This window comes from Ambystoma mexicanum, chromosome 14, assembly GCF_040938575.1.
Source record: "Ambystoma mexicanum isolate Mex_15411 chromosome 14, UKY_AmexF1_1, whole genome shotgun sequence".
Classification (NCBI taxonomy): Eukaryota; Metazoa; Chordata; class Amphibia; order Caudata; family Ambystomatidae; genus Ambystoma; species Ambystoma mexicanum.
Window position 1 is genome coordinate 623,890,194 of NC_090940.1, and position 23,787 is coordinate 623,913,980.

Below are 23,787 nucleotides of genomic sequence, written 5' to 3' on the forward strand. Positions count from 1 at the left end.
GTGGTGACTACTAGGGAGTCTGGTTTTAGTTGAATTCTTATATATAAGAGGGCGCAGGGCTAAACATTTTTTCAATACATGGGTTCACAGCTTGCATTTGGCTTGGAGTCTCCACCAAGGGCTGAATTCTCCTTTGTATGGATTGGAGGAGGGGTATAAACTGGGTAACTGCTTTTTTATCCTCTAAAATGTCCTCTACAAAATCCTTATCCAATTGCATTTCCTGGGTCTGGATTTGGAAATACTCTGCTGCTTTTATGAGCATATTGTTAAACTGAGGTTGATTGTCCACTGGTGAGTCTGCCACTGGTGGGTCTAGGTGATCAGGAGAGGGTAGGATGTAAATGTCCTCCTCATCCTCCTCATCACAATAGTGATCTTCCCCCCACTCTACCATACCTGCTCCTCAGTGTCTGAATTGGGATCATATAGATCATATTGGGCAGGGTCTTGTTGAGGACTCATTAAAAGGGAGTCCGTACGTGGCCTTTTTGGTGGGGATTGTGATGTGGATGCGCCAGTAGTGGCTGGCGTATTCTGTAGGCTCTGTACTGCCTGTGGATTCTTTCCAAAGAAATCTGCCATGAAAGTCATTCTACGCATTACTGTATCAATGTCTTCACAGGACCATTGGGAGGTGCTAGGTATGGTAGAGGAACTTGGTACAGTAAGGGGAGTCTGTGGTAAATCTGGAGTAGACTGCTTGTGTCTCATAGCACCTGCTAAAGTACCCCCCCCTTTGGGAAACACTACCCTTTTCCTTATGAAGTTTACTACCTTTCTCCTTGTGGTAATGGTGAGTCTTCGAAGAATGTTTTTTCGACGTTCTCCCTTTAAGGAGCGTCTCTGGGGCATGTTTTTGCACCTGCTGGGCTATTCGAATGGATTGTGTCCTCCCACGTATTCCTCATCTTGTGATAAATCGTTATCTCCAGCTTCGCTGCTTCGGAAAAAAAACAATTCTCGGCAGAGGGCGCTGTGCTCGAGGTCGTGGCGTCGATTGTCCCTCGACGTACTCCGTACTCTGTCGACGTCACCGATGGTTTAAGTAGCTCGAGCCGCGCCCGTTGCTTCAGTTCCGTTTTTCTGATTGCTTCGCTATCGAGAACGGCGCGCTTCTATTTTCTGTGAAGAAAATGTCATCATCTTCGACACCTTCGACACCCAGAACTGGGTTTTAAAAAGTGTGCATATTGTGGGTCTAAGATGTCGATTACCGATCCCCACCGGATTTGTCTCTGGTGTCTCGGTTCCAGTCACCGAACCGACGACTGCGGCTCCTGCCAATCGATGACCGAAAAAGCTCTTTGTGAGAGGAGAGGTAAACTGTCGGTGGGGAGGGAGGCCTCAAAAAAGGTTTCGTCAAAAAAACATAAAAAAGCGACCGATTCTAAGGGATCGGATCCCCATAGGCACTTGAAGAGATCTCGATCTAGAAGCAGATCCAGACATTCTTCGTCGTCATCGAAAAAAATGAAGAGGAGACATAGATCTCCCTCATCATCTTCTTCATCAGAGTCGACCGAAGAAATTCGTTGTCCGACTAAATCGGATTCTCCCAGTAAGTGGGAAGAATTCCGCAAAAAGATGATGGAGGTTTTCGAGAATGCGGTCTCGACCCCCTCGAAAGAACCTCGAAAAAGCCATACCCCTAAGGTCGCTCCGTTGGACGACAAAGGGAAGTCCAAGGCTACTATGGCTAAGACCAATAGCATCGAGGAATACAAAAAACCTCGAGTCGACGTAAAACCGTCGAAGAAACCTCGAGAGTCGAGCAACTCTCCAGTGCCTGCCAAGAAACACAAATCGTCGAAGACTTCGACGACTTCGTCGACGCCCTCGACGTCGATAATTTCGACACCAAAACCACATGCGTCATCGACGCCATTATCGAAGTCATCTTCGAAAACTTCGGAGACTTCGAAGACACCCTCGAAAACTTCGAGGGATTTGCCATTTCCTTCGAAGCAGATGGAAGAGGAAGAAAGGAGATTCACTCCTTTGCCCAGATCAGACCTTTTCAAGTCTATGTCTGCAATTTATGAAGAGTCTGCTTCAGAAGAAGAAGACGAAGTTACTCCTTTGGGAGTTACTTATGGGACAAGACAAGTTTCTGAAGAACTTATTGACTAGGAATCCAGAATGAGAGACCTGAGTGATACTCTACATTCTGCCAGTGGAGTTGACACATCCCCAGAATTAGAGTTCGCCAAACCTGATCCTGCAGAGCATGCAGCTGCTGGGTACAGAGGTATTATGACCAGGGTAGTTGAATACATGGGTTGGGGTAATACTTCACCCATTTTTGAACAAGATGACATGACGGATATTATCGTCAAGGGACCTCAGAAGGATCCTGTTCTCCCTTTTCACAGGGCCCTTCAAAGGACTGTGGAAAAAAACTGGGAGAAACCAGAAACCATTGCTGCTGCAGACAGCACTTTTCCAAGAAAATACAGACCAGCTGGATCGGATCCTGAATATTTGAATAAACATCCGACTCCAGAGAGTTTAGTCATTCAAGCAGCATCCACTTCAAAACAAAACTGCTTCTCCAACTATCCCTCCAGATAGAGAGGATAAAAAAATTGACGCCTGGGCACGTAAAGTTTTCACGTCAGGCAGTATGGCACTTAAGTCGGCAAATGTCACCTGTACCCTAGCCAGGTTTACCCATACCCTGTGGGACTGTATTTCGGCGGCGGCTGATCATATTCCGGAAGGCGAGGAAAGGGAAGGCTTCCTGAATATAGTCAAAGACGGGAAGGAGGCAATGGGGGAATGCCTCCAGTCTGGACTGGATACTGCTGATAGTATCAGCAGATCCATGGCTGCAAGCGTTGTGCTACGCAGGTTTGCGTGGTTGAGGAAGTCGGGATTTGCACCGGATGTGCAAGCTAGACTCCTCAACATGCCCTTTGATGGCTCGAGGCTCTTTGGCAGAAAGGCTGATGAAAGCCTTGAAAAACTTCAGACCTCGAAAGCGGCAGCTAAATCACTTAGCGCCTCTTTGCGCCAGCCTCTAAAACCCTATTCCGGCTCATCTTCCTGGAGGGGTCGTTCTTTTCAATACTACTCCTCTTTTGGTAGAGGAAGAGGACAGGCCTCTCAAAGGGGCAAAAAGAACTTCCCTTGTGGAACACGGGGAAGAGGTGCAAAATCAGCCTCAGGAGCGGCATCTGTACCCTCAGCCACTCCTGCAGCCGCCTCCAAATCCCTCTGAGACCTTGTTACACAAAACACCAGTGGGAGGCAGGATCTCTCAACATCTGAAGGAATGGCGGGGCATTACCTCAGATGCTTGGGCACTGGAAACAGTAGCACAAGGTTACTGTCTCCCCTTTCTAAAAAGGCCTCAGAATCATCCACCGGGAGCCAATTCCGTCAAAATTCCGGATCCGCTCCTGTTGCAGGAAATTTTAACCCTGCTAGAGAAAGGTGCCATAGAACTGGTACCTGTAGCGGAGAGGAACAGGGGTTGGTACTCCCCATATTTTCTCATCCCAAAAAAGGACGGAGGCCTGAGACCCATCTTGGACTTGAGAAACTTGAACAAGTTCCTCAGGAAGGACAAGTTCAAGATGGTGACTCTTTCTCAGATCCTTCAGGCTCTCCAACTCCAAGATTGGTTGGTATCATTGGACCTTCAGGATGCTTACTTTCATGTGCCAATCCATCCAAAGCACAGAAAGTACCTGGGGTTCGCGATTGGCAATTCTCATTATCAGTTTCGAGTTCTGCCATTCGGGTTGACCTCTGCCCGAGGGTTGTCACCAAACTGTTGGTGGTTGTGGCAACAAGTCTCAGGAAAGGAGGTATTCACATATATCCCTACCTGGACGACTGGTTGATCAGAGCAAGTTCTCCAGAACAAGCTCAGGAACATCTTTCGATCACCTGCCACTTCCTCCACAAACTGGGCTTCTCCCTCAATTTCAAGAAGTCCCACATGATATCATCCCAGAAACTCCAGTTTATCAGAGCAGTCTTGGACACTTCATCGGGAAAAGCCTCGCCTCCCGAAGTGAGAGCTCTCCACATCCAGCAGATGGTAACAAAATTCCAGAATGCCCAACGTCTACCGGCCTTCGATTTTCTCAGGTTGCTCGGCCTCATGGCATCCTGCATTTTTCTAGTACCAGAGGCCAGATTGAGAATGAGATCCCTTCAATGGGCACTCAGAACTAAGTGGTCCCAGTTCTCAGGGAATATGTCGGATCTTCTGCAAGTCCCGAGGGCAGTTGCTCAGGATCTTCTATGATGGGCTTGCAATGACAACATTCTCAAGGGAGAGTCTTTTTGGCAACCATGGCCGGAGATAACTGTAGTGACGGACGCCTCACTCATGGGGTGGGGAGCACACACCAACGATCTGACAATCCATCGGAGTCCAAACTACACATCAACCTATTAGAGCTGAGGGCAATCAGACTAGCTCTAAAGGCCTTTCTGCCCTCTGTACAGGGAAAGAATGTTCTGATAATGACGGACAACACAGTGGCCATGTACTATCTCAACAAGAGAGGAGGAGTAGGATCACTGCCACTGTGCAGAGAGGCAATGCAGCTCTGGTTCTGGCCAATACGAGAAGGAATCTCTCTGTCGGCAATTCACCTAGCCGGAGAGAAGAACACGGTGGCAGACGCTCTGAGCAGGCAGAGCACGGTCTCTCACGAGTGGGAGCTGGCTCAGGAAGTCCTTCTGGAGATCTTCGCCCTTTGGGGAACCCCTCAAGTGGATCTGTTCGCCACCGTGATCAACCGGAAGTGCGATCAGTACTGCTCAAGGGAATTTCCTCAAAGAGGATCTCTGGGAGACGCATTCGTAGTGGAGTGGAAGTTTCCCCCGCGTTTCCCCCAGTCCCCGTGATTCCTCAAGTAATCAGGAGGTTGAGAAAGTTCAGGAAAACCATGATCCTAATTGCCCCGGATTGGGCCAGGAGGACGTGGTACCCAGACCTTCTAGACATGTCCATCTGCCCTCCAATACGTCTTCCGCAAAGAGAGGATCTTCTCTCGCAAGAGGAAGGTCGGGTTCTCCATCCAGAGGTCAAAACACTCAACCTTCACGCATGGCTTCTGAGAGGTTGAGATACAAGGATTGGGATCTTCCGGATGACGTAATGGAAATCTTGCTTTCGGCCAGAAGACCAGCAACAAAGTCTTTGTACCGATGTTGCTGGAATAGGTTTAGTAACTGGTGCAAAGACAAGGATGTGGACCCTTTTCAGTGTGGCACCCCAATGGTGCTTTCCTTTCTGCTACATCTAGCTAATCAGGGGCTCCAGATAGGAACAATAAAAGGATACCTTGCTGCGCTATCCATTTTCAAGCGCTCCTCGGAAGAGGTTTCATATTTCAAAATACTGTTAATAGTTCAATTCTTAAAGGTGCTCACTAATGTATACCCTCCAGTCCCTTTTCATGTACCAGCCTGGGACTTAAATTTAGTATTAAAATTCTTGATTTACATACCTTTTGAGCCTCTGCACTCATGTCCATTGAGGCTTTTGACTCTAAAAATTGTCCTACTTGTGGCCCTATCATCAGCCCGCAGGGTTAGCGAACTTCAGGCTCTCTCATGCAAACCACCATATACTATTTTTTATAAAGATAAGTTAGTCCTTAAAATTAAACCTTCATTTTTGCCAAAAGTAGTCTCGGACTTCCATTTGTCCCAAAAAATAGTACTTCCTACGTTTTATCCTCCTCCTCATCTGGGCAAAGAAGAGGAGAGATTACACAGATTAGATCCCAAGAGGGCTCTTAGTTTTTACATATCTAGGATGGCTAAATTGAGACAAGATGACCAACTGTTTGTGGGTTACACTGGTCAAAAATTAGGCTTATCTGTAACAAAATAGACCATTTCCCGCTGGATCATATTAGCCATAGTTGAATGCTACAGATTAGCGGGAAAAGAACCACCGGATGGGCTTCGTGCCCATTCTACAAGGGGAATGGCTACTTCTACGGCTCTAAAGAGGGGAGTCCCGGCAGCAGACATTTGTGCAGCTGCAACCTGGAAAACAATACATACCTTTGTTAAACATTATTGTTTGAACACTGCTTCCTCTAACGAGGGTTTATTTGCAAGGGCAGTTCTGCATTCTGTCCATGAAAACTGAAATGGTACTCCCACCTCCAAAAATTGATACTGCTATGGGAGCCTATCACAAGATGAGGAATACGTGGGAGGACACAATCCATTCGAAGAACAAGTTACTTACCAACTGTATCGTTCCTTCGACTGGATGGTCCTCCCACGTATTCCTCATCGACCCTCCCATCCAACCCCACAGTACAGTTTACGTGTTCTTACACTTTCCTCTCACGAAGAATGTATCGGTCATGGGACACGCCTGGGTGTTCCTCCTATATATATTTAATCGAAAAAACAGAACTGAAGCAACGGGCGCGGCTCGAGCTACTTATACCATCGGTGACGTCGACAGAGTACGGAGTACTTCGAGGGACAATCAACGCCACGACCTCGAGCACAGCGCCCTCTGCCGAGAAATTTATTTTTTTCCGAAGCAGCGAAGCTGGAGATAACGATTTATCACAAGATGAAGAATACGTGGGAGGAATATCCAGTCGAAAGAACGTTACAGTTGGTAAGTAACTTGTTCTTTTTGTGGAACTGGTGCTTTTCGCCGATTTCGACGGTATGTGTTGTCGAGTGGGAGGTCCGAAGCTGCACCTTCTGACGCTCGGGTTTCGGCCGCTATATTGGACACTGCGTCTACGTCGCATTTGCCGTGTGACTTTGGGGGCCTGTTGTGTGGCGATCGAGATCTTGAGTGCCCATTGTACAGGGAGCTTGTGAACCTACTCCTTGACACTGTGTGTGGCCGTGTGGACGATGGTGTTGTCGACTTTCGGCCATGGGGTATGTGCTTGATGTGAATTGCACTGTGTGTGCTACTGCCGCCTGTCTATTGGGACCAGGGGCTAGCAAGTGGGAATCAATCGGTTCCCCATCGCCTTCATTGTCCAAAAAGATGGAAATGCGCTCTCCACATCCAAGGCAGCCTCGGCCTGCATGGCGTGGTCGGCCCAACCCTTGGTCTTTCGGTCCTTGAATGTTTTCGAGTTGAAGAGCTGACAATCTGGACAATGGCCCTCGTCGTGGTCCCATGCAAGACAAAGGTTGCACACCCAGTGCTTGTCTTTCCAGGGGAACTTTTTATTGCAACTAGGGCAGAATTTAAATAGTGTATTTTCCATAATTGGATGGAAGGGCAGCAAGGCGAAAATAAAGAGGGTAAAGAGGAATATGCATTCTCTTAGAGCCCTAAGAAATGTCCATCCCCCACTCTCCCTACTGTCTGGGCCGAGGCCGGGTGCGGCCTTACAAAGCCGAAAGTGTGCATCGAATCAAAGTCTTAGTCCGACGTTTGTCCTTTTCACCGCTGTTGAAGATGTTGTAGTCGGCGATTAAAGGATAGAAAGAGTAACTAACTCAAATTACTTTTCAATCAATGGCGTAAGCCGAATAGAAACTCCGCGATTTAGAATCCGCTGATGATGGCGGAAAAAAACTATCTTTTTGAGTTTCGAAAACAACAACTGTAATACTCTGCAGCTTCCACTAGATGTTAGCCTATGCCTAGCATGTGATGTAGGCAGATTACACAAGCCTCAGAAAAAAAAAAAATATAAATACATACAAGAAGAACACACAGTCAAAGACAGTCAAAGACGTAATGCAAGTAATCAATTTGTCGGACAGAAACCTAACACAATTTGAACATGAAATATTGGGTAAGAGCCTCTCTTTTTTCCCCACCACCAAATTCGATTATTTCCAAGCAAGAATTGATTTATATTGTTTCATTCGCAAACTAAGACTAACAAAATTCCATGCCAACTTGGACCATATACAAACTCCAAGTGAAAAGATAATTCCTTCAGACCTCAACATCTGTGACATACCAGCACTAAGGGACCTAGCAATGCTAGGAGAAGAGGTAGCTACTATGATTTCCCCCCATGAAGCACAAGATGAGTGGCAAATAGAATTATCAACAGAAATTGATACTGGCATGGCCGCTCCAAGCAAAATGAAAAATAAATCAAAATGTAATCCCTCCAATATTCTATGTCCCACAATAGATTTATTTGAGGACCTTGTTGTGGACAACCTCAAAAAATTGGTGGTTGGACCTGGAACAGTCAAACTGAAATATAATCTAACTAAACAACAACCCACAGCCATGGAAAATATACAAGCAGACAACTCCATCACAATACGATCATCAGACACAGGTGGCAATGTTGTAGTCCTTAACACCAAGGACTATCAGACGGAGGCAGAAAGACAATTGAAAGACGCCAGTAGCTATGTCAGATTACCCAGTGATCCGTATCCTGAATACAAAGTGCCGTATGACATTATGTTGGACAAATGGCACAATTTGGATCTCATTACAATCAAAGAGAAACAATTCTTAACCAAAAACTACCCCAAGACTCCAATCATACATTTCATACCGAAAATTCATAAATCAATATCCCGACCTCCAGGAAGACCGATTGTGGCATCAATAGACTCCTTACTAGAAAACACCACGAAATATGTAGATAATGTTCTGTTCCCTTTTGTGGAAACTTTACCTTCTTACACCAAGGGCACAACAGCTTTTTTTAATAAAATTGCACACATCCCTGGGCAACCGGATTTCCTTCTGGTTGCATTGGATGTAGTTTCCCTATACACCTGTATTTCACATTCCAAGGGCATAGATGTGGTCAAAAGATTTCTGTCGACCAGATCGCTAAGCTATCGAGAACACTCACGTATGCTTTTGGACATGCTGTCCTTCATTCTGACCCACAATTCTTTTATGTTCGATTCCCCATACTATAATCCAATCTGTGGAACAGTAATGGGCACAGCAGTAGCCCCAAACTTTGCACATTTGTATATGGGTGCGTGGGAGGAAGAACTCTTTTCCAGTGACAACCAGAAGAAACATACAGGCAAAATAGTTATGTGGCAAAGATATATTGATGATTTATTTATCATCTGGAATGGAACGGCAAATTAATGGACTTTCACAGCTTGAACCAAAACCATTAGAATCTGAAATTTGCAGAACAACATAACAAGTCGGAAATAGTCTATTTAGACATAAAAGTGAAAGTTATTGGAAACAGCATAAGTACAGAGCTACATAGAAAAGAAACAAGCACCAATACACTTTTGCATGCGACAAGTGCTAACCCACAAGGCCTCAAAAATAGCATCCCGTATGGTGAGTTCTTACGGATTAAAAGGAATTGCAGTGAGAATGAAGTGTGGGAGATCAACGCAAAAAAATTGCAGCAAGATTCCTAATGCGAGGATACAAGAAAGGAATCATAAGTAAAGCCTATGACCGCAGCTGCAAAAAAAGTTGGGAGATGATTCTAGCAAAAAAGAGCTCGCATAAAGAACAGATAAAAGAACAACAGAATGAGGACTCCACTATTAGATTCATCACTACGTACAATTCCGGAGCCAAAGAAACGAAACAGATTTTGAACAAGCATTGGTATCTTTTGAAACGAGATCTTGATATCAGTCCACACCTGCCGTCACATGCCACAATAACCTATAGGGAGCCATCATCAATACAAACAAAACTGTCACCCAGTATGTTTCAGTCACCTAAAAAACAGAGCACCAATACCTGGTTAACAAAAAGATTACCAGGTTTCTATACTTGTGCTAAATGCAAAGCGTGTCGTTACGGAATGAACACCAAGGTTTTCTTACACCCTCGAACCAAAAAGGAAATCAAGATTAAACAAGATTTGCGGTGTTCTACACAATTTGTCATTTATGTGATTACTTGCGCATGTAATTTGTGGTACATTGGTAGCACAAAACAGGAAGCCAAGTTACGGATATTACAACATTTACGTGCAATTAAGAATCATGACATGTCCTATCCACTTGCCAAACATTTCGAAGACATTCATCAGAATGATATTGGATCATTCAAATATTTCATTATTGACTCAGTGGGAGTACACCCAAGAGGTGGGGACAGATTACGAAAATTAAGACAAATGGAATCAAGATACATAGTGGATTTTAACACTAAGTTTCCGGGAGGTCACAATTGTGACGAAGAATTATATGTATTCTTTGGATCCTAAAACTATGACCATCACAATAATCAGACTGTGTTCCCACATTTAGATCCAAATAAGATGAATGAAATACATTTTGAATATTTAGGCAAATATTTTTTTTTACTTCTATCCTTTATTCTTCACTTCTAATGTTTCATCAAGTATACACTTTGTTTACCCTTGTATCTCTTAGAAATCTCATTTTCTGTATTTTGTGTGCAAAAAGAAAACGTTAAGGTTTATAGTACACTAAGTATGAATCAGACGTCTAAGCATCTTGTTGCAGTTTTTGCACTCTTTTTTTCTTATTGGTTTTTCTTAAAAGTTTTTTTCAAATTATTGTTTCATCACTTCTAAATAGGAGAGAATAATGTGCACTTATAGACAAAGTATGCTGCATTCGTAGGTTTGCAATGTGCCATAATCTTACATCTGTGAATTTCATTGAAATGTTTAACAATGTGAATAGATTTGACGGGATTTTAAAACTATGACCAACGTCATTATGAAAAAGTGGTAATTCTACCGTTGGAGACAATTTCGTCAATATGTTTAACTCCTTGTTTGTAACATGTGATTTTACAAAAGCACCATGCACTTTAACCTATAACCTTTTTTTTTACCACAAAGTGATCCCATTTGTGACATTGTGAGTTAAACGAATAAGTTTGTTTTACCTTTTGGTTTTAACATGTGATCCGGGTACAAAGCACTATGCACTTCAAGCATTTTTACTACAAAGCAACCCATTAGGGACTTTGCATGTCCTACGAATTATAAGGATCACATGTAAGGGTAACATACAGTCTCCCACTTTAAATTGCCACTCATTCAAATATCTTTTAAATATATGATTTGAGCGAGACGCCAGCAAGGGTAATACACAGTCTCCTATTTGAATTAATGATCTATCTAAAAATCCTCTTTTTTTTAACGTTAAAATCAAGTTGGTCAAGTTATATTATCGAGGTACCCGCAAGGGCAACACACAGTCTCCTTTTTTAATCAATGATTCATTCTAAGATCCCTTTCTTTTAAAATGTCAAAATCAAGTTGGTCAAGTAATACTACTGAGGCACCCGCAAGGGCAACACACAGTCTCCAACTCCAACATATGATTTATCCACAGATTTGTAACATTCAGATTGAAAGCACATAGCACTTTATTGTTTAGTAGTCCAACTGTGTTCTCATAGCACATAGCACTTTAGTATATAACATCAACTGTAATAACAAGGCACTGTGCACCTTACAATAGTTATATAAACAAGCGGCTCTGAAGGGTTACCATGATGTCATTAGTAGCACTAAGCACTTTATTATACCCACTTGGGACAATGAAACTTAGTGAACACTATACAATGCATTGTTAATAATCCAATATTATATTGTCATTAAAGCACCAAGCACTTTAGTACAAATCCACTTGGTACAATGAAGTGCTGTGAAAATGATGGAATATGCATAACATTTATTCTTCAACTGCATTGTTTAAAGACAGGCATTCAAATAGAATGAATGCATTGTTAAAGACATTTTAAAATGGCCGCCTGTTTCTATAGGAAAGAGCTAGATACTATACTAACACACAAGAGTGCCAAACAGTGAAGATGGACATATACAACTTGTCTATAATAATGCAGTCCTCTCTCCATTACACATACCAGACGAAGCCCGAGTAGGGTGAAACCCGTCGTTCTTTCCTGTGGAATACTGCGGCTGCCTTTCTTGTCCATATACCTTTTTATTAATAAAGGACTTTCTGGCTGCACAGTTAACACGGTCTGCGTGTGGATTTTTGAGTAAGAATGAAGTTTTTCAGCACAACTAGAGTGCCGTTGCGCCCAAGACTAGATTTCAGTCTCTTTTCTGTTTAATATATATATAAAACATATATGTTGGAATACAATTTTTTGAGAGCACACTTCAATCCATGTTGAGACAATGTGTCAGCCCACTTGGGCCGAATTCAACATACCCAGCACAATAGAAAACGGTGTACGATTGTCTTACCTAATTTTATTGACATTGGCAAATACCAAGATGAAACCACATGATTTAATATCAGTGATTCAATATCAGCAATCTCAGGCTTTCTGTCCATCCCTTACCCACTTGGGACATTTGGTTTGATTAAACAAACATGTTTCAAACCGCTACACTGTCTATGAAAATGCTGTGTCTCTTTTAAATGCACTGAACTGTGTTGTTATGCAGGTTCTAACATGGCTGCATTTTTGCCTACCACTTGTTACCTTATCTTAGTGCAAAACATTGAAAAAGGACTCATATACTTGTCTATATAATACCATAGTCCTCTCTCTATGTCACTTACCTGACGAAGCCCGAGTAGGGTGAAACGCGTCGTTCCTTCTTGCACCTAAGACCGTTGCTGCCTCCTTTGTCCATGTATCTTAAACAATAAAGGACACTTTGACTGCACGGAATACAAGTCTGTGTGTGGATTTATTGAAGACATCCAGCCTTTCGCTTCGACCACAGCCGGAGTGCCGATGTAATCCGGATTGGTTCCCAGTCCTTTTTTTCTACATATATATATATATACGCACTTACATGCATGCACACATTTAAATAAAATACATTTTCTTACCTTTAATCCAATCCGTTGGTCCAGGGAACTTGGCCTTCAGCTCCCTGCAGCAGCCAGGAACGCTTGTTCCTGTCTTCTGCAGATGATCTGGAGGTCTCCATGTCATTGGGTGGAGAGGAGCCCTATTACTTCAAAAAGAAAACATTTCTATTTAAAGTCACTCTAACTTCACAAAGAAATTATTTCTGTTAAAGGACCGAAACCGTAACAGAAATAATTTCTTTATGAAGGCAGAATGACTTAAAAAAGAAACAATATCTTTTTGAAGTCATAGTTCTTTCGATAGGGTCAACCATGCCATCCTGCTCAACCGTGTCCGTGATAACCTGGGTATCACTGATCAGGCCCTGGCCTGGCTGACCTCCTTCCTCTCCGATCAACCCTCCCAGGTCTCACTTGGGTCCTTCCTCTCCTCTGTCTCTACCTGTGGTGTTCCCCAGGGGTCTAACCTCTCTCCCAGGCTGTTCAACCAATACCTGGCACTTCTTGCCCACCGCATTGCCACTCTCTGCCCCAACTTTCAGTGCTATGCGGATGACACCCAACTCATTTTCAGGCTCCCTTCTGCCACTTCTTCTCCTTCTCTCATTTCTGACTGTCTGTCCGCCATTCAGGAGTGGTGTACCGCCAATGATCTCTGCCTTAATGCCAGTAAGACAGATTCTCCTCATCGGCACACCTGCTCCCTCCTTTCCTGTCACTCTCTGGCCGGCTTCTCTTGCCCCTCTTCCCGTTCCCTCCTGAGAGGCTAAAAACCTTGGGGTCATCTTCGACTCCACACTTTCCTTCTCTCCTCATGTCGATGATGTCTCTAAGAAGTCACACTACCAGCTGCACCTCCTCAGAGGTATTCTTCCTTTCCTCTCCTTCCCCCAGAAGCTCACTGTTTTAAGAGCTCTCGTTCGCTCTAGGCTGGATTACTGCAACAGCCTCTTTCTAAATCTGCATGCCTCTACTGTCTGCCCCCTGCAACTCATCCAAAACAGGACTGCGAGCCTTGTCCTTGGCCTCAATCCCAGGGATCGTATCTCTCCAGGACTGAAATCTCTGCACTGGCTCCCAGTAGCATCGAGGAGTACGTTCAAAACACTCTGCATTGTCCAAAAGGCCTTCTGGGGCCTGGGACCTCAATACCTTCAACTCTCTCTTCTATGTATCTTCCGCCTCAAGCTCTTCGCTCATCCCCCTCCAACTCCCTCAGGGTCATTCGCTTCTCCAAGCAGCGAGTTGGTGGTAGATCTCTTTCTTCTGTGGGGGCCTCCTTCTGGAACAGCCTCTCTGAAACTTGAGGAGAACCATCTCCAGTTCCGGAAGCACCTCAAGATCTTGCTCTTTGCTTCTGCTTTCTCTCCTCCTCTCCCCTGCTGATCTCCTGGCTGAATCTGAAACTGCCCTGGTCACCTGGCTACCCTCTGATCTCTGGCTCAGGTCCCCTCCCCTGCCAGTTGCACACCTGCACTGCCCCCCTGGCAACCCATGCACTCAGGGACTGTTTCTGTATCCCAACAGCCCCTACTTGCACTTGACTCCTGAAGTCTGCACTTACCCTTGCACTTGCCATCAGCTGGCCCGCACTTTTATTTATTGTCTTTATTTATTATTTTTACTGTTATCCTTTGTACTGCACTGCCCACTCCTCTTCCCCTCCCACTTTTCCCCACCCTCCTCCCCCGCACTTGCTCAATCTCAATGTCACCTGGCCTAGTAGGATCACTGTCTGTCTTCCCTCTGTTTCCCCTCCCTTGCCTCGTCGCGCCTTGAAAAACTTGTGTATAGGCGCGTTATAAATGCCATATCATATCATGTCATGGGGCTCCTCCCACCCCATGACATGGAGGCTTCATTGTTATGCGGTGGTGGGAGCCCTCGGACATCAAAAAGAAATAGTTTCTTTTTGTAGTCACTCTGCCTTCATAAAGAAATAATTTCTGTTACGCAACAGAAATAATTTCTTTATGAAGGCAGAGTGACTTCAAAAAGAAACAATTTATTTTTTTGTTTGAAAAAAAGAAATAGCACATTTTTTTTTTTGTCCGATGGGACCCCCTCCCAGGACATTGGCTGCACTGCTGGGGGCCCCACTACTATAGTGACCAATTGCAGCAGTAAAGAAAAAGAATTCTGCAAATATCATGCTATATTATGTTAACTGTCATTTGCCTACCACACATCTGTCACCAGTGCTCATAGCGTCTGTCCAGCGTGGATCATGTTGAGTGTCTTGTGTGTGAGCACCAGGGATTTAGTACATTGAAGAGGCAATCTGCACAAACCAAAACATTTTAAACTAATAAGGGGCTACAAGCCATTTAGTCTGAGCCCTGAGGAAGACCTTCAAGAGGTCGAAACATGTGTCGGCTATGTGTGTCTAACCTTGATTAAATGAAGGAGATTACTAAATGATTACCTGTTTTGATTGGACAATTATCTATTGTAAATCTAGCAGTCCGAAGACAGATTTAGTCCAATCGGGATTGTAGACTTATAATTAACAGGAGTTAAGGAGTGCATGGAGTTTCGCTAAAACCCGTTTTGCAGTTGCCTCTATTGACCTTGGGCTTAGGTCAATTGCATACAACCATGCATGCGCCCTCCCATTAGAACAATTCAGCATAATCCCCTAACCTCAAAAACCTTTCTGCATACATCTCTCACACAAAAACCCACACAACCACTTCTCTGCAATGCAAACCGCACAAACTTCACCACACTGCAGCAACAAACAAGCAACACATAACTCGCACCAACAGCACATGAGGACCCACATCGATCCAATAATCACACCCAAGCTCAGCGCATGGTGAAAACCGAACTGAAGCTGCCAACTGGACACCCCCGCTCTAACTTTCCTACTCCCACTTCACCTTACTAACCCCCCAGCCCTCATTTTTTGTTTGCAGATCCGCCAGAGCGCCTGGGGACCAATTCCGTTGGTGACGGTGCACGGTACAAATACCATTAACATTAACATATCACCAAATGATTAGGGTAATAAGCTCAACCCGGTAGCAGCCCTATCCAGTTTACTGCAACCGCCAGCCAAAGAGATTCTGAAAAGGATGCTTCAGTGAAGTGAACTCACCAAAATACCAGTGCTTAACACACGTGACATCAGAGGAAGTGGCATCACATGATCCTTTGACACTCCTGGTGCCACTGCAACTGATGTTACAAGGCCATTGACCTCACTGATATCACAGGAAGTGATGTAACTGCTATAAACAAAAACTGCAACTTGCAGAATCCTGATAAAATAAAAGGTTACTTAAGCTTCGAAAGGTTGCAGCGTTTTATGTCAGCTATAGCTTCACATGTCAGGGACAGTCATGGTAGGTGCGATATGATATGATATTTTATTTTTATTGCGCTCGTACACAAGTGTTTCAGAGCGCGACAAGGCAAGGGAGGGGAACATGGGAGAACAAAACAACGATCTTACTAGGCCCAGTGACATTGAGAACGCGCAAGTGCATGGGAGGGCAAAGGGGAAAAGTGCATGGAATGGGGGAGAAGTGGAAAGGAGAAACAGATAAATAATCAATAATAAAGGCAGCAAACAATGCTAGTGCAGCCATCAAGTGGCAAGTGCTGGGTTTAAGGCAGCAGACGGGGTAGGTCAGATAAGTGCAGAAAGAAAAAGGGGGGAGGTGGACTCTATGGGTACCGATACAGACCCCAGTGCAAGGGGTGGCCCGGAGGCGGTGCGGGGGGGGGGGGGTGGCAGGGTGAGCAGGTAACTGGACCCGGAGGACAGAGGGTGGCCAGGTGCACAGTGCCAAGAGAGAACAGATCAGCCGGGGAGAGGGGGATTGAAGGCAGAAGCAAAGAGGAAGGTTTGGAGGTGCTTCAGTGCTTAGATATCCCAACATATTCTCAGACTCCTCCATTGTATATGTCTGGGGCCTGCAACCTTTGGCCCTGCAGATGTTTTGAACTACATCTCCCATTAGCCCCAGCTTGCAAAGTCAATGGTGAGTGATTATGGGAGTCACTGTCCAAAACATCTGGAGAGCAACTGGCTGCAGACCCCTGGTATGAGAAGTGCAGCTTCAAATGCCCAAAGACTACTTACTATTTTATGCCATCATAGCTTGACATGACAAGTACAGCCTTGTATGCCAAGGTAATACCATTGTGAGATAAGTGCTGGACCCCAAACCCATAAACTCACAGTCCAGCTATGGCTATCATATGCAAGGTACGTGCATGTCCTGGTTGCAGTAATAAGGCACGAGGAGTCTCACATGCCCAGGTACTGTCATTCTAGGACATCGTGTGCCTCATTAGGAAGGCATAGTGTGGTTATACGCACGGTGCACATTTGAAGGCTCATGTGGTGCGATCATAGAGCCATGGGCAGCCTCACCACATCCACCAAATGCTGGCACTGCCACCCTGTGCAAAGATAATCCCAGCCCAACCGCTTGGCAAGTACCAACCTGACATACGAGATATAAACAGCCAAGGATGCAGTTTAGCGGGAATAATGCTAGGTACATGCTCTGTATTATTTTAAAAAGAGATCCCTTCATTTGAACACTTTTCTAATCAGGCCGTTGACTGTTCATTGGTCAGCAGAACGGTCCATTATATGTTAAACTTACATGTGCTCTAAAGAATGCACTATTATTGATAACAGTGCACACGGCACTTGCATGAGGCAATGCATTAGATCACAGACAACAGTAGAGGCGTTCTGGATTTATAGAATAATTTAGGTCAAGGAAGAAAGTCTCATTTCAGAGTTTCTTTTGGGATAGAAGGATTGCTGGCCAAGAGATTATGTTAACAGCAACAATAATTGAAGTATTGAAAATAAGTTCCATCATAATTTAAAAGAAGCTTTTGGTACTTTGAAAAGTTTGCTGTTTTGACCCTAGTTCCCTGAGGGACCGCTGGTTTGTCTTTTATTTTCCTTTTCTTTTGTTTTTTTTTATTTTCTTCTTTTTTTTCTTTCTGAAGTTTGGTTTTTGATTTTTCTCCATGTATTTATCTTTTGAGATTGTTCTTATTTTTGTAAAGGTTTTCTTTTATAAACCAAAACAAATAAACAAATAAATAAATAAATAATTTAGGAGTGAAAAGCTAGACAGGCTGATCTGTGTATGCAAGAAATGCAGCACAGAGACGTGAAAACAACTCCTCTGAATCTTGTAAAACACAGGGCTTGCTGCCACGGGCACTGCCTTTGAGGCCAAGGGTGGCAGAGCTAGTGCCAAGCTTTACAAGTGGAATCCAGCGAGTGTACACCTGTGGTGACTCGTACAGGACATCCATGGGATGCAAAGTGAAATCCAAATGGGTGGACCATTAATTGATAATGGACTTTGCAGCAATGCGCTGAACCTCTTTCACCAAAAGGTGCATTAGGTGCACTGGGTTGGTGAGGTGAGGTTTGATGACTTCACACACCCATCGCTGTACTGTAATGTGTTGCAGGTCCTGATGATGGATGCTTATCCTTTCCCACACTGGGGTGCTGGATGCGGCGCCTTGGCTTTCAGCATTCTCTTTTCCTTTGCCTGCTGGATGCCATGTAGAATGCTTGAATAGCTGAAACCTGGAATAGAATGATGAAGGCGTAGAGGGTTCCTGCTGATGACCCTGTGATGTTCCCGTTCCCCTCTAAATGGGGTCCATGAAAGTAGCAGCAAAAGGCTCTCGATTCTCACAGGATACCTGCTGCTCTGGTGCTCCATGGATTGGATGCAATGTCTTTAAGAATGTCTTCCAGCGCCTTGCTAAATAGCTCCTTGCAATCGTATGGGATATCTAGAATTCTCTTCTGAAATCCAGGGCTGAAATTCATTGCATTCGCCCGGCGTGTCTGCAGTGAATGGCCCTGTGAGCAGATGAGGACAGCATGCACCTGCTGCAACAAGAGCTGAATCTGTTGCATGGCTTGAAGTCGTTTCTCCTTCTGTAATAATGTTCCCGCCTTTGTTGCGTACATTTTGGGGTTAGACGCTGAACAAGCCAGGTCATTCTGTGCCATATGTCCCTCGTGTACCTGGTTCTGATGGCAAACGCATCCTTTATCCCTATAGTAGGAAAGGTCATCACTGACACTTTCTTACTCATGGTCCCTAGTTTTCTGCTCTAAATGACAGGCAGCATGGTAATCTTACCACCAAATCTGGTCTGTGGTCCCCCAAAGACAGATCAGCACTGTTTTATGATCATTTGTGTAACTTACCTTTGTGCACACTTCTTAGAGGCCTTGGTACTAGTGACTTTTAAGTGTGGGTTTGTGCTTCTCAAGTATGCTGTGATCCCCTGTAGTGCAGGTCTCCTGCATCTATAATACAGAAAACACTTGTTCTCTTTCAAGACAACATTGACTTTAAATAATGCAGAGCCTAGGTCACCCTCCGGTGGAATGAAAGGGTGCTGGCGGCTCGGTGCCCCCCTTTCTGTGGACAACATAGTCTGGCACTTGCCCTCTCTTTCGTCCTCCCTACCTGGAGTCTCACCCTCTCTAGTATCCTCCGCCTCGTGCATCCCCACAGGATGGGGATAACAATGGCCCATGCCAGGGATATTGCTCCATGTGCATGTCTGAGAGGATTACCCAGAGGGGAATCTAGGGACCTTGGAATCGAGTGGAAAAGGATGTAGCTGCAGTCTAAGTATCTTCTCAATGCATTCCTTTTCTCCTGTCCCCCAGAGATGGAGGGAGCAGCTGCTTTTCATGAGGCACTGGGGACATAGATGCTGTAGACTAGAGACAGGTCCCTTTTGTTCTTCCCTCTTTCAAGCCCTTTGATGTTGAAGTGCAGAGATTGTATGATCCGTCAAAGTCTACACGTTGTCTTTGTTGAAGCATGTTAAAAGTGCTCCCTTACTGACACCATCGTCTCACTGTTATCACTTAGGTGAGCATGTTGAGAAGAAAACAAAGCTTGACATTTTTCAAGGAAACATCATCTTCATCTGTTCATTCCGCACTATGGGTGGAAGATGTTCTGTTAGTCCAATGACGCTGAGAGGGGGCATTGCCCCCATTGATGGGTCTTCTTCTGTTGATGGTAGGTTTCCCGTGGACAGGCGTCCCTCAGCCGTTACTATAACTGACTACAGAACTAACACAAGAACGCTGAGGTCAAATAATCTGTACCTACTATTTGAACCAAAGTGCCACACTGTTAGAGTAGCTAACGCAGCCTTCACTTCAAATGGACCTAGAGCTTGGAATGCTCTCCCCCTAGAGTTGAGATCCATTGACTCCCTGGACCTGTTTAAGAAAAGATTAAAGACCCATTTGTTCAATTAAATGATCTTGGCATGCTCTTAAAATATTCTCCTTCTGGCTTCCCTTTTTGGATCTTTTCGCTTTGTTATTTGTTGTATTTGTCATGTAGTGCCCTCACGCCTTAGGGTCCACGGTTGCGCTAGATAAATCTATTAGAGTAAAGTAAAGTAAACTGTGCAGATGGCACCCAGGTCATGCTAGACCCGAATCTGGCAGACACATGGTCCAATAAAGTTGCAGACTGTCTGATCTCCATAAAGACGTAGATGGATTCCAACTTTCTAAATGTTAACCCAGACAAAACAGAGGTCTTGGCGGTAAACGTGAACCCCTTACACTGGAATCCATCCTTCTGGCCAGATATTTCAGCCAATGCCCAGAACCCAAACAGGAAATCAAACAACTGGGTTATATTTGACAAAGAACTATCCTTTAATAAGCAGTCTCATTTCAGAGTTTTTTTTGGGATAGAAGGATTGCTGGCCAAGAGATTATGTTAACAGCAACAATAATTCAAGTATTGAAAATAAGTTCCATCATCATTTATAAGACAAGCGTCTCATCAGCAGAATCGTAGACCTTCAAACATTTCTGTCCTTCACCCATCAAGTAATGATCATGAATTCATTCATATCATCCCGCCCAGATTTTAACAATAGTTTATATCTAGTTCTGCAACATGCCTTCATTTCAAGATTTCAGAAAATCCAGAATGCAGCAGCCAGGACCCTGTTAAAGCTTTGAAACCCGAACCATATCACCCCACACTGGCGATCTCTACATTGGCTACCAATAAAAAAAAACTGTAATTTTGAAGAGCCCTCCTTTGCAGACAGATGGAATTTTACCAAGTAAAGTAGACAGTGATAGCCTATTAAAATTGAAAAAGAAACATTTCAGAACTGAGGTGTGTGATCATCTATTAAGAGAATACATCAAGGGCAATATTATACCTTTGGGATTACAAGTAAAAACGAGCCCTGCCTGTTTCTTGACAATCCACAGTATAAAACGGCCTTCAGCTAAATCGCAACTAAATGCAGTAGAGACCTATTGGTGTTAACCATAACCACTGCTAAAAAAGATAAGAAAAGAAATTGAGGATGCAGAAAATTATTTTAAAAGCACCCCTTTAATAACTGATGTGAAAGAGAAATTGGAAGCTATTCATAAACAGGTCGAAGAATTTAAGACTTCCACCATCTGAAGAAAATGAATACATGATCTAGCTAATTTCACATTAGAACAAATCTATCTGTAACTGGCGGACAATTCTGTCCCAAAAATATGGTACCCTAGAAGCCAATATCAGTCTAACCAAGGATATAGCCAAATAGGAGACAAATACAGAAAATGGGTAATGTTCTCTGACACGTTATCATCAGGGTCTGAAATAGACCAGGCAGGACCATCTAATGCACAGTATAGCAAGTTGCTCATTTTGAACCCACAGTAAATTTGGGGCCTTTTTTAGATCCAGGCAATGGCAGAGTCAGACCGCACAGCAGAGGGAGAGGCCCTCCTCGTTCCAGGGCCACAGAGACAGAATTTTGAACCCCAAGGAGAGGATATCGGAGATAGACAACTCCATAATGGCTATATTTAATACATCTCACTTGGTGCTAACTGATGCGCATATTCAAGTTCTTAACAAAGGACTTTCATTTGTCCCAACTCAGTTTCCATCCAAGTTTAAGAAATCGGGCAATTTCTTAGAAAGATCCATTTGCATACATTCTTTGATATTCAGTTGCAGGGGTTGCGTAGTAAATCCACCTTCTTACCAGCAACTAAGGTTAAGCCGAAAGAGGTACTCACCTTTGAGTCTATTATTCTGAAAGGTGTGAACCAAATATTAATTGCAAAAAAACATGCTACATTTAATTTAACCAAAGATATATATTTGGCACTCTGATCCCTAGAACAAGAGAACAAGAGAAATCGGTCATACAAGACATGCAACAATACGATGAAGAAGCTCATAGACAGCTTAACAATGAGCAGCATTACATCAAGTTACCTAGAGACCCCACCAAGGAGTTACAGAAAATTATATTTGAAATAACAAACAGAGCTAGCGCACTTCCTAGGACATTTAAACTCAGAAGAGTTCACTTAGCTAAACAAAAAGAACTCGAGGCTGCCGGCATTCTATTTGGTGCCCAAGATTCATAAATCGTTAGACTCACCACCAGGAAGACCTTTAGTTTCTGCTTGTGGGACTGTGTTGGAACCTGTATCAAAGAATATGGATTTTTTTGCCAAACCGTTATCCACTGAAGGCAACTCATATCTCAAAGGCACCAGAAAAGCTATTCGACTAGTAGGAGTTTCATTTGACTCCAGTACAGATTGGCTAGTCACACTAGATATAGGGTGGCTCTATGCAAACATCCCTCAAGATCAAGGACTGTAAGTACTCAAGCAGGCTCTAGACACCAGAGTCAGACCACACTTTGTCCCCTTAGAGTTCCTTATCAGTCTAACTGAAGTCTGTCTTATGTGGAACTATTTTATTTAAAAAATATATTTTTTTATTTTTTTCAACAAATCAAAGGAACATCAATAAGGGCTGCTTTTGACCCCAGCTTGGCAAGTCTGTTAGCGAGTTTGAGGAAAAATAAATTTGGGTTCACACCAATCCCTACCTCCTACACATCAAACTATACAAAAGGTACATTGATGACATCCTTATCATTTGGACGGGAAACCAGACTCAGCTCACAGCGTGTGGCCTTTGGATCAATACATTGGATTCCAATTTAAAATTCCCCAAAACGGAGAGCCAAATATCTATTTCCTATTTAGACTTACTGATTAAGCTATACCTGGGACAGATGGCGGTCACCATATACTGCAAGCCAACAGATGGGAATACTATCTTACACCAACATAGCCAGCATGCTCAAAGTTTAAAATCCAACATCCCATTCAGCCAGTCCCTCAGAGCGAGAAGAAATTGTACTAGCCTTACAGACTTCCATAAGGCAATCCTTAGTCTGTGCGATTAGAGAGGGTGATAAAAAAACCATCAGACTTGTGGAGCCAACTGAGCCTGGAACCACTTATAGGCCATTAACCATGTAGTAGTTGTATAGCGTGCAAACATACTATGAAGATCGAATAATTCATGCACAAAGGCAAAAAATTGAAGCTCAAAGGACACACCAACTGCAAAAGTTCTAATGTAGTTCATATCATCCAGTGTCCGTGTAATACACTTTATGTGGGCAAAACACAGCATCTAGTACACTTGATAATTAATGAACATCGATCAAGAATTCGAAAAGGCAACATTTTGGCGCCTTTGGTGCCATACGTCATGGAAAAAGACATACAGTTGAGGATTTACAATGGTTTGTAACGGAACAAATAATTAAAACCAATCCTAATACGAATATTGTCACTTCATTGGCTAAATGTGAAAAATGTTGGATATTCTCATTAGGATCACACACTCAGGGTCTTAATGACAATGAGGAATGGGCAGCAGCCATTTAATATGTATACACTACTACATCCCGTGATGGCCTTACCATTAGTGAGTGCACAGTATTTTGTGCATAGTTTTTGTATTCCCCCAAAAAACTATGATTTCAACCAAGAATGCAATCTTTGTACGTTAATAGCTCCAGCATAAATGAAATATGCAGTATGAAAATATTGGTTTACAGCACAAGGATTATCATGTCAGAGATATTCCGCCCCTAAGGCATTTCTTTACTGCATGATGTTTGGATGAACGATATGAGGAACTGTAATATGGCCGCCAAATAGGCCTTTCAACAGTTCCAGAATTC